Here is an 8,979-nt window from a genome sequence, read left to right as displayed (position 1 = left end):
ATATTATACACTCACACTCACAATCACATGTTTGGGTTATGGCTTTTTTTTTGTCAAAGTTTTTTTTTGTCATTACAATACTCACCCACACTATGAAATTCTTATATAGTTATACTTATACCTCATTCTAAATTTAGATGTGTTTTTTTTTTTGTTGTTCAAATAAAATGAATAGACCTCAATTATAAATATTACATCATAATAACATATTCACACTGTACACTTACCTACACAATACTTTAAGAATTCCTATTTAGTATTTGCCATTCACCAAGTTTGAGCTGCTTTTTGGGCCAAAGCTTATCACAATAGACAACTTCAGCTTTTCCAACGTCCATCATTTTGGCCCAATTGAAATTCTTTCCTTCCCCATTTTACCATTTAGTTATTCAACACTGGTCTGCATCTATAATGACGACCTTTGACATGCATCCCTTTGACATAATAAGCTGTCATGCAAAACCAAAAATCAAAAAACAAAATAGAAATCATAAACAAAAACATAAGATCAATAATAATAATAATAATAATAATAATAATAATAATAATAATATTCATAATATCATAAAAAAAATTCATAAAACATATTTGACTCCTCCCCCTCCCCTGCCAATAAATGATAATCTATAGTAGTATATGATAGAGTGTATTATATTTTTGTTTTTTTTTTCTATTTACTTTGGGAGAAGCTAAGAAAACTTGCAATGTATTAGGTTGTCATAGCGTGTGTATTGTTAGACTAAAGCTTGCAGTATCATATTTTCCTTCATTTGGAGAAAAAGTGTTACTTAAAATTAACGTGTTCTCACGGGATTTATATAATTACACATGTTAAATATTCATTAAAAATAATAGATTTGTTGCACATATAAATTTTTTTTGACATATAAATTAATATAAGTTAGCCTAAATTCAATAAAAATAACGGTCAATTTTGATAGCATGTCAATACGTACTTTTCCCAATTCTTAAATAGCACAAAAACTATTATAATAAATGGTTCTTCTCTCTCGAACAAAATTGCAACGCTCAAAATTTAAATAAGGATTAAAATCTTTTAAAATCGTCGCGAAAAGTCAAGAAAATTTCAAAGCTGAATTTGAAATCTTCAGCAACAAAGACAGAAAAAAATACGAAAGATTATTGAAGATAATGTTCACTAATCTTGCAGTTTTCTCACTTTTCTCTCTCTCATTCTAATCGCAAAACCCTACATACTCATAAATCTCTTTATTCAATACAATTATATCGTGTTCTTGCCTTTCAATGATTACTGTTCTGATTATATGCTTCATTTCGAAGTAAAATTATTAGATCGGCGTAAAAATGTTACGTAGTTTTTGTCGTATAGTTTAACCAATATCTGCATGAGTTTGAAGCATTCGAACTTGTTTTTGTGCATGTTTGAGTGTTTGCATATTTTGAACTGCGTTGGTCTAAGAACTTGTGGAAAATGCTTTGTTTGTATTCTATTGCTGTTTTGGTGTATTTGGAAGTTTTTTAGTTGTATTTCGTGTAAATTGAGGTGTACTATATCTGTTGTCTGTTTTATGCTGTAACTAGAGAAAAGAATATCGTTATTCTACTTTTGACATTATTTTTGTACATATTTGAGTGATTAGTAACTGTTTTTGTCCATTTTATGCACTGTTTCATTGAATTGTATGTCATTTTGAACTCACATTGTGATGTAATTCTAGTGTATTTAGTATGAATTGAAGTGCATTTGCTGCTCTTGTCACTTATTAACCTTTTTTTTTATTTGTTACAGAAGAAACGGCAAAAAAGGAAGCACCAAATATAATGTAAGCATATATATGTTTGAACAACTTGATTTATATTGAATAAATGTAGTTTGTTTACATGATTATGATTTGAAATGCTCGACCACATTGATTCACAAAAATTTCTAGAACATTAGCGATGAGAAGAACGCCATTGTTTGAGAACTGGGATTTGGTAGTTTTATGCATATTCCTTCTATGAATGTGCAACATAAGCTTTTGAAAGCGTTGGCATATTCTTTTGATCTGTCTCGTAACACAGTGGATATACGGTATGGTATAATCAACATCACCCCAGAAAATATAGCAGTTGCACTAGGCTTGACTGCATCAGGTAAAAAACCATTTTGTAATATATTGTAAAAATCAAATTTCGGTGTATTTTCAACTTATTCTGTGTTTTTGAGATTTTTTTGCTGCTTTTGTAGGTCTACTGTATAAAAAAATAATTTTCAAGAACTTAGAAGGAGGACAAGGAAGTTGTTAGAAGCTTCCAAGGCAAAATTTTGACCTAATTATCAACGCATATGATGGAGATGAGTATTGATGGGAGAAAAATCGGCTAAGATTCAAGAGGTTATTCATCCTCTACATTCAGATGTCCTTCTTGTTACTGATAACGGTAAACAAAGTTTCTCCAGTTCACTTGCTGTCGATTGTTGACTTGGACGAAATACTTGAACATAATTAAGGTGGTCATGTGCTCAACTTCCTTATAAAGAGCATCAGACAGCACATATTCAAAAAGAAATATGCTATTAATGGCTGCCTGTTTGCTCTAAGGATTGTATATTTTCATAAATCAACACACAAAAATAAACTGATAAATGAAATTTCTGGACAACTATGGGTCCAACATTGGACCAGGCAATTTATGGTTAAAAGAATACAAGCTTAGATCAAGCAAGACATGGTAACTGAACAGAATTTCTTCTTCAATTTTGGTGTATTTTTTATAGATATAGTGTAAATACATGTTTTTTCTGTTTTAGGAAATTACGAAGAGAGCACAGGTCACAAAACAACTAAAACAACTAAAGAGGAGTGTTATTTTTGCTGAATCCGAGTATGATTCTAAAAATGACTCGGAGGACGCACCAAAAACAAGAAAACAACCTAGAAGAATAGCACAGAAAAAGTAATCTTTTTTTGTGTATTTTTGATAATTTTATTGTGTATTTTTGCCTGATGATTGACTCTTTTTTCAAGACAAAGTCCAAGTAAAGAAAGCACATTTCTGAGGATTCATCTTCCAAAAAAGAAAGTGAATCTAATAATGTGTAAAATTCAGAAACTATATCTTGATTTTTCGTCAAAATTTTATTTATTAACAGAATTTTTTGAATGTACTGTCAGAATAGAAGAAAGTGAGCAAATAAGAAAACAAAGATTGAAAAAAAATTCACAAGCTTGCAAAAAAGTAAGTGTTATTTTGACCAATTTATTATGTTTATTTGTCTGATAATTTTTAGCTTTTTCAGGATGCAATCCAAAAAAAGGAAACAATTTATTGAGGATTCATCTTCTAAAAAAGAAACCGAATCTTCCAAAAAAGAAACTGAATCTGAGAATGAGTAAGATTCCAAAATTTTCATTGTATTGCTATCTTTATTTTCTTAACAAAATTTTTTGCATGTATTGTCAGAAGTGAAGAAAGCGAAAAAATAAGAAAAAGAAAATTAAAGAAAAAAATCAAAAGCCCGTAAAAAAGAGTAGGTATTCCTTTATTTAATAAATTTTATTGTGCACATTTTCCTGAGGATTGTTTGCTTTTTTAGAATTGAATCCAGAAAAAAGAATCAGGAGGTTAAGGACTCATCTTACCACAAAGAAACTGATTCTGATAATGAGTATGATTGAGAACCTATCATTCTAATTCATGCTTGTCAATTTTTAGTGTATTTTGGCAATTTTACTGTGTTTTTGTTGACTGATGATTGTTTGTGTTCCAAGATGCAATCCAAAAAAAGAAAGCATATTATTGAGGATTCATCTTCTGAAAAAAAAAACTGAATTTGATGATGAGTAAGATACATTGTAACGCTATGTTTTTTTTTTATCAAAATTTTCTTGTTAACATAATCTTTTGCATGTACTGTCAGAACTAAACAAATATAACAAATAAGAGAAGAAAAAAAAGAAGAAAACAAATGATAAGCCTGCACAAAAGTATGTTTTGCTTTTCGTTGTATTTTAGCAATTTTACTGTGTTTTTATTGCCTGATGATTATTTGCTTTCTCAGGATGCAAGAAAAATTCACTAATCTTTCAGAAACTGGGCTTCACTCCACCGAAGCTCACTATGATCCTTCAGAAATGTAAGATTCAATATGTAAAATTCTTTCTTTGCTAAAATTTTCTAAAATTTGATGTAATTAATTACTTTAGTTTTACTGAATAATATTTATTTTGTCCATAGAATACCAGCTGCAAATTTGGCAAGTGAAAATGATGATGTATTCCAAACACAGACAAGTTTTCACAGTAGTGTAAATCAACCAAGTGATAACATATATTCTCTGTTTCTCTTATCATTTATTTAATTTTTCTGGTACCATATTCTGCTTTTGATTTCATATATATATATATATATATATATATATTTTTAGAAAAAAAAGCTCTTTAAGATTTTACTCAAGAAAAAAAAAGGTAAGGAAAAAAAGAAAAAATTGTAACTATGTAAGTTCTCAAAAAATAGAAGTTCTGTTTATGGAATGCTTGAGGTGTATTGATGAATGATTTCGGTGTATTTCAGGTTGAAGGAACAAGATGAATTATTAAATGAAGCAGCTCCTATTCTAGAAGCAATAATAGGTAGTAATCCTCAAGAAAAAATTATTGTTCTTTAGAAAGAGACTCATTCGGGGAACAAAGAGGGGAAAATGGAAAATCAGAGAAGAAAGGAATCGGAGAAGAAAGGAACCAAGGAGGGAGAACGAAACGGAGAGGAGAGAGGAAAAGAAGGAGGCAGCAATGGTGGGTGTCACTGCCATCATTGCCGTCGCAGAGAGCAGAGACAGAGAGAGAACGATGTTGCGAGTACCAGAGGCACGCGAGAGAGAAGACGCGATCGACGAGGGGAAGGAAGAAGGTTTCACCGTGTCTTGCTGCCGCCACCGTCACTGGAGGTGAGCCGGCGCTGCGTCCTTGCCGCTCTGTGTCACCAGCGTCGCTGCTACTCCTTCAACTTCACCTCTATTCCATAAGGTTTGCCCTGTTTCTGTTTTGGGTTTTCTACCATTGAAGCTGCCACCATAATCGCCGCTCTATTTCTGCTACAACTCGCCACTGTCCTAGTGAGCTTTACCCTATTTCTAATTTCTCTTTGCTCGCCTAAGTTATCTCGTTGTTGCTGTGAGGGTTATTGTTAAAGTGTTTATGTTAACTGAAGTTGTTGCTTGGAGTTACTTCACTGTCACCACCACTGGAGGTAACTGCCAGAGCTACCATTGGTTTTGTTTGAAGGAATAAAGCTGTTGTGTTGCTGGTTGCGGTTCAGCAAGTGTTCACACTGCAACTCCGCCTTCAGTTCGGTTTTTCTTAATTTCGACATCGAGGTAGGGGGTTTATTTTAAACAGTTTTAATTTAAGAATGCCCACAGAGTTTATTGAATAATTACAAATAGGTTTAATTGTTGTGAGTAATTGATTGGTTATATATGGATGTTGAATTGTGGCTATGAATTAATTGAATTTGTGGATTCTGTAATATTGATTGATTATGTATGGATTATGAAATTGTTTGATGAGAGATTGTTGTGAATTCTGAATTTTGATTGTTTATATTGATTTTGTTGCTATTGAGCTGGTTATTTGATTATTGTAACAGTGGTGAACTTAGTTGGTAATTGATTGGACTTGGGTTTAGAGAACATTTGAAGGATTGAATCTTGAAATGTTGAACTGTTTGTTGAAAATCTGAGTTTTGAAGTTAAACAGCAACTTTGAAAGTGAACTAGTAACTTAATAGTGATTGGAATGATATGAGATTAAAAGCTAAGTGAACTACAACAAGTATAGTTATTAAGATTCAATTTTGAAAGTTTCATATTAATTGAAGAATTAGTTTGGATTTTTTAAATTTAAATTATGAAATCTGATTTTCTACATTACTTTTAAACGAAGTTTTCACATGTGAGTTTTTCAACTTACTTTTAATCTTCTATTCTTTGAGTTAATCATTTCCATCTCAAATATGTGTACCTCTATCAGAAACAACAGCCTCAAGCCCTCTGCAAAATCAACCAACTACTGCATAGTCTCCCAGCGAGAAATATAGAGAAGAAACTATTAATGCGTAAGGAATAATACTTTCGGTGTATTTGATTTATCTTTGGGTGTATTTATGCATGATTTAATGAGTTACATGTCTTTTTAAATAGCGGTGTATTTAGTTCTTATTTCGGTGCATTTCGTGTGAATTAAGGTGCAATTGCTTTATTTTTTTAGTTTAATTCCTCTCCTGTAATCCTGCAGTACTTCACAATCTCATGAATCTGCTGAAAACACACCAACAGAGCCAGTAGCTCCTTCTAAAGTGTAAGCTCTACACAATATAATTCTCTTTCAATATGTTTTGTATATTCTCATACTATTTTATATGTCACCATGCAATCATCCACCCTCTCAAGCTAATGCTGGATTAATTATGGTTACCAACGCAGCATTATTCCTAAAGCATGACATTCCTGCACCATTATTCAGCCTTGGCTTCTTTGAATCGAGTCAGAAAGATACACTTACTTAGGAAGGTCAACCAGCAGTTGAAAAGGGAAAATCTCAATAGAGCCCGGTATTAGTTGAACAATTAGAAAAGTTGGTAGAGCAAGTCATAAATATTGGAATTGCAGTAACGTTAAATTTTAATGAGAATAAAAGTCCTCATGCCAAAAGGTGCAGCCTACCATAAGCTTTGTTGACAAGTTCAGAATTCCTATGAGGCGAAGCAAAATAACAGGCGACTTTAAGAAAAAATGATTTCTCTGGGCCACAACTGTCAAGATCTATGACAATACAACCACTATTGAGTGGGACACAATATTCATCATGAACCATGAATATCCGCTGGAAATAACCAGCGGAAACTTTGCATCTTCAAAAGCCAATACATATGTCAAAAATATGGTAATCTTAGAATAACATTAATGTTTTTGTAAGAGTTGTTGTGTCATATATGTAATAACTTTGGGTTTTTGGTTTTCCTAGATTGTCTCTGCAATGTGTCATGTTCTGAACAAAAAAAAATTAAAAGATTTGAAGAATATTGTCTTTCCCTGATATTGTGATAAGGTATAGTACATTTAAATTTCGGTGTATTTTTAAAATGTATTATTTATTATAACTATTTCTTTCAGTGTTATACAAATTCTGCAAATTTGGCTTGGGGAATCATCAAAAAAAGTTTAAGCAACCACAAACTAACAAGCCTTCAATATTCAAGACTATAAGGACTTCATCCCATATTTAGATAAGAAAAAATTTGCATCTCATCTATTTGTAAGTTTTTGTTTATAAAGCTTCGTAAACAATCCTTTCATTAGATGCCAATTAAACTAAAAAATTATTCTCTCTGGCCAAACTTTAGATATTTACCACAGTTTGCTATGCAGAACATTGGTGGATATAAATGACGGATGTTAAAAAGAAAAAATTTCATGTCCTTGACCCATTTCAAAAATCTCCTTCAAAAGAAAGAACAACACTTAATGAATTTGTTGTAAGTTGCTTCTGTTTTCTCTATAAATTCTCTGATTTCTATCTATTATTAGCAATATAAAAATTCAGTGTATTTCTGTTTGAAATAAGGTGGACTATTGGTTCATTTTGGTGTAATTTGATATTAAGTATGGTCTTTCTTATATTTTGCTTTTTTTAGTTTTTAAGGCTACATGATTTTAAGAATAAGGGTATTTTTCGGAGGACAACCTCTGACGGACAAGGATGATGAAATTGAGGTGCACCATACGTTAACATCATCAGGCAACATACTCAGTATAAATATTTCTATTTGAGAAATTTTGTATTTTCTCTTACTATTTTATTTTGCTAATTTATTTTTGTTTTTAGCTTCGATTGTGCAATTTATGTGATGAAATGGTTCGAGATAATTGAACCAGAAAACATCAAAAAAGGCAAATATGTATGAGAGAATTGGACACAAGTAACTATTTTTAAAAATAGATAACTCTATATTACTAAATTAACGAAGTTTATAAAAATAATTTCTTTAAACTGTAGGAAGAAGTAGATTATTTCAGAGTTGAATATGCTTTACTGATTCTATTTGATGAAATCAATCGACTCAGAGATAAAGCCATTCAAGAATGTGAAGCCATCAGATTGTCCAAGTCATCTACGGCATTATTGAGTCCTTATTGTGAATTACATTCAGAAGATATCGACAGTAAATAGTTTGAATGTTGTAGACGGTAAAAAACTGTGTACTAAATTGTCTATTTGAACACATACTTTCTATTTTTGTGAATATTTAAACCAAACTTTTTATAAATTTTCTTTGCAAAAATAAACTTCTATGAAGCTATGTGTGCGGTATTGAAATGCTGTTAATCTGAATGAATCCAGGTTCAAAATATCCAGAAAACAAGATTAAATTGTCTAATATGTCGAATTTCTTTACAAATAGACCAAAAACTATTTGAAATACACCGAAAAAATGTGCATACATATTTTTTTGTTAATTATAACTAGGAGACATGAGAATTCAGTAATTTGAATTATTACTCTCCTTAAGTATTGAATTGTCTGTGTATTGTATATTTAAAATAAACAAATCTCTTCAAATAGTTAAAGACACTAATTTCAAACAAATAGCAACATGTTAAAATAGAACAAAATAAAAAAATATAAAAAAGAAGAGCATGCAGAATACACGAATTGTTTAGCAGTACACCGAAATAGTGTCGCACTACATCAAAAAAATGATTCTATACTACTGAATCTCTGAATTGACAATTCATAACATGTCCATGATATTGGCCGAAATTTGACTGCACTAGTGAACCACCATAAAAAAAGGTTCAACTTTAAATAAATCATATATTAACAAAATTATTAACAAAAATAAACTCAATTTCCCATGTTTAAAGAATATCACTTTTTACCTCACTTAAAGCTTTTGTTTTCTTTTTCTTTGAAGCATTTGCAATCTGTTTTCCCGTCTTTGATCCCAGTCTAT

This window comes from Arachis stenosperma, chromosome 9 (assembly GCF_014773155.1).
Source record: "Arachis stenosperma cultivar V10309 chromosome 9, arast.V10309.gnm1.PFL2, whole genome shotgun sequence".
Classification (NCBI taxonomy): Eukaryota; Viridiplantae; Streptophyta; class Magnoliopsida; order Fabales; family Fabaceae; genus Arachis; species Arachis stenosperma.
Note: the sequence above shows the minus strand (reverse complement) of the source record.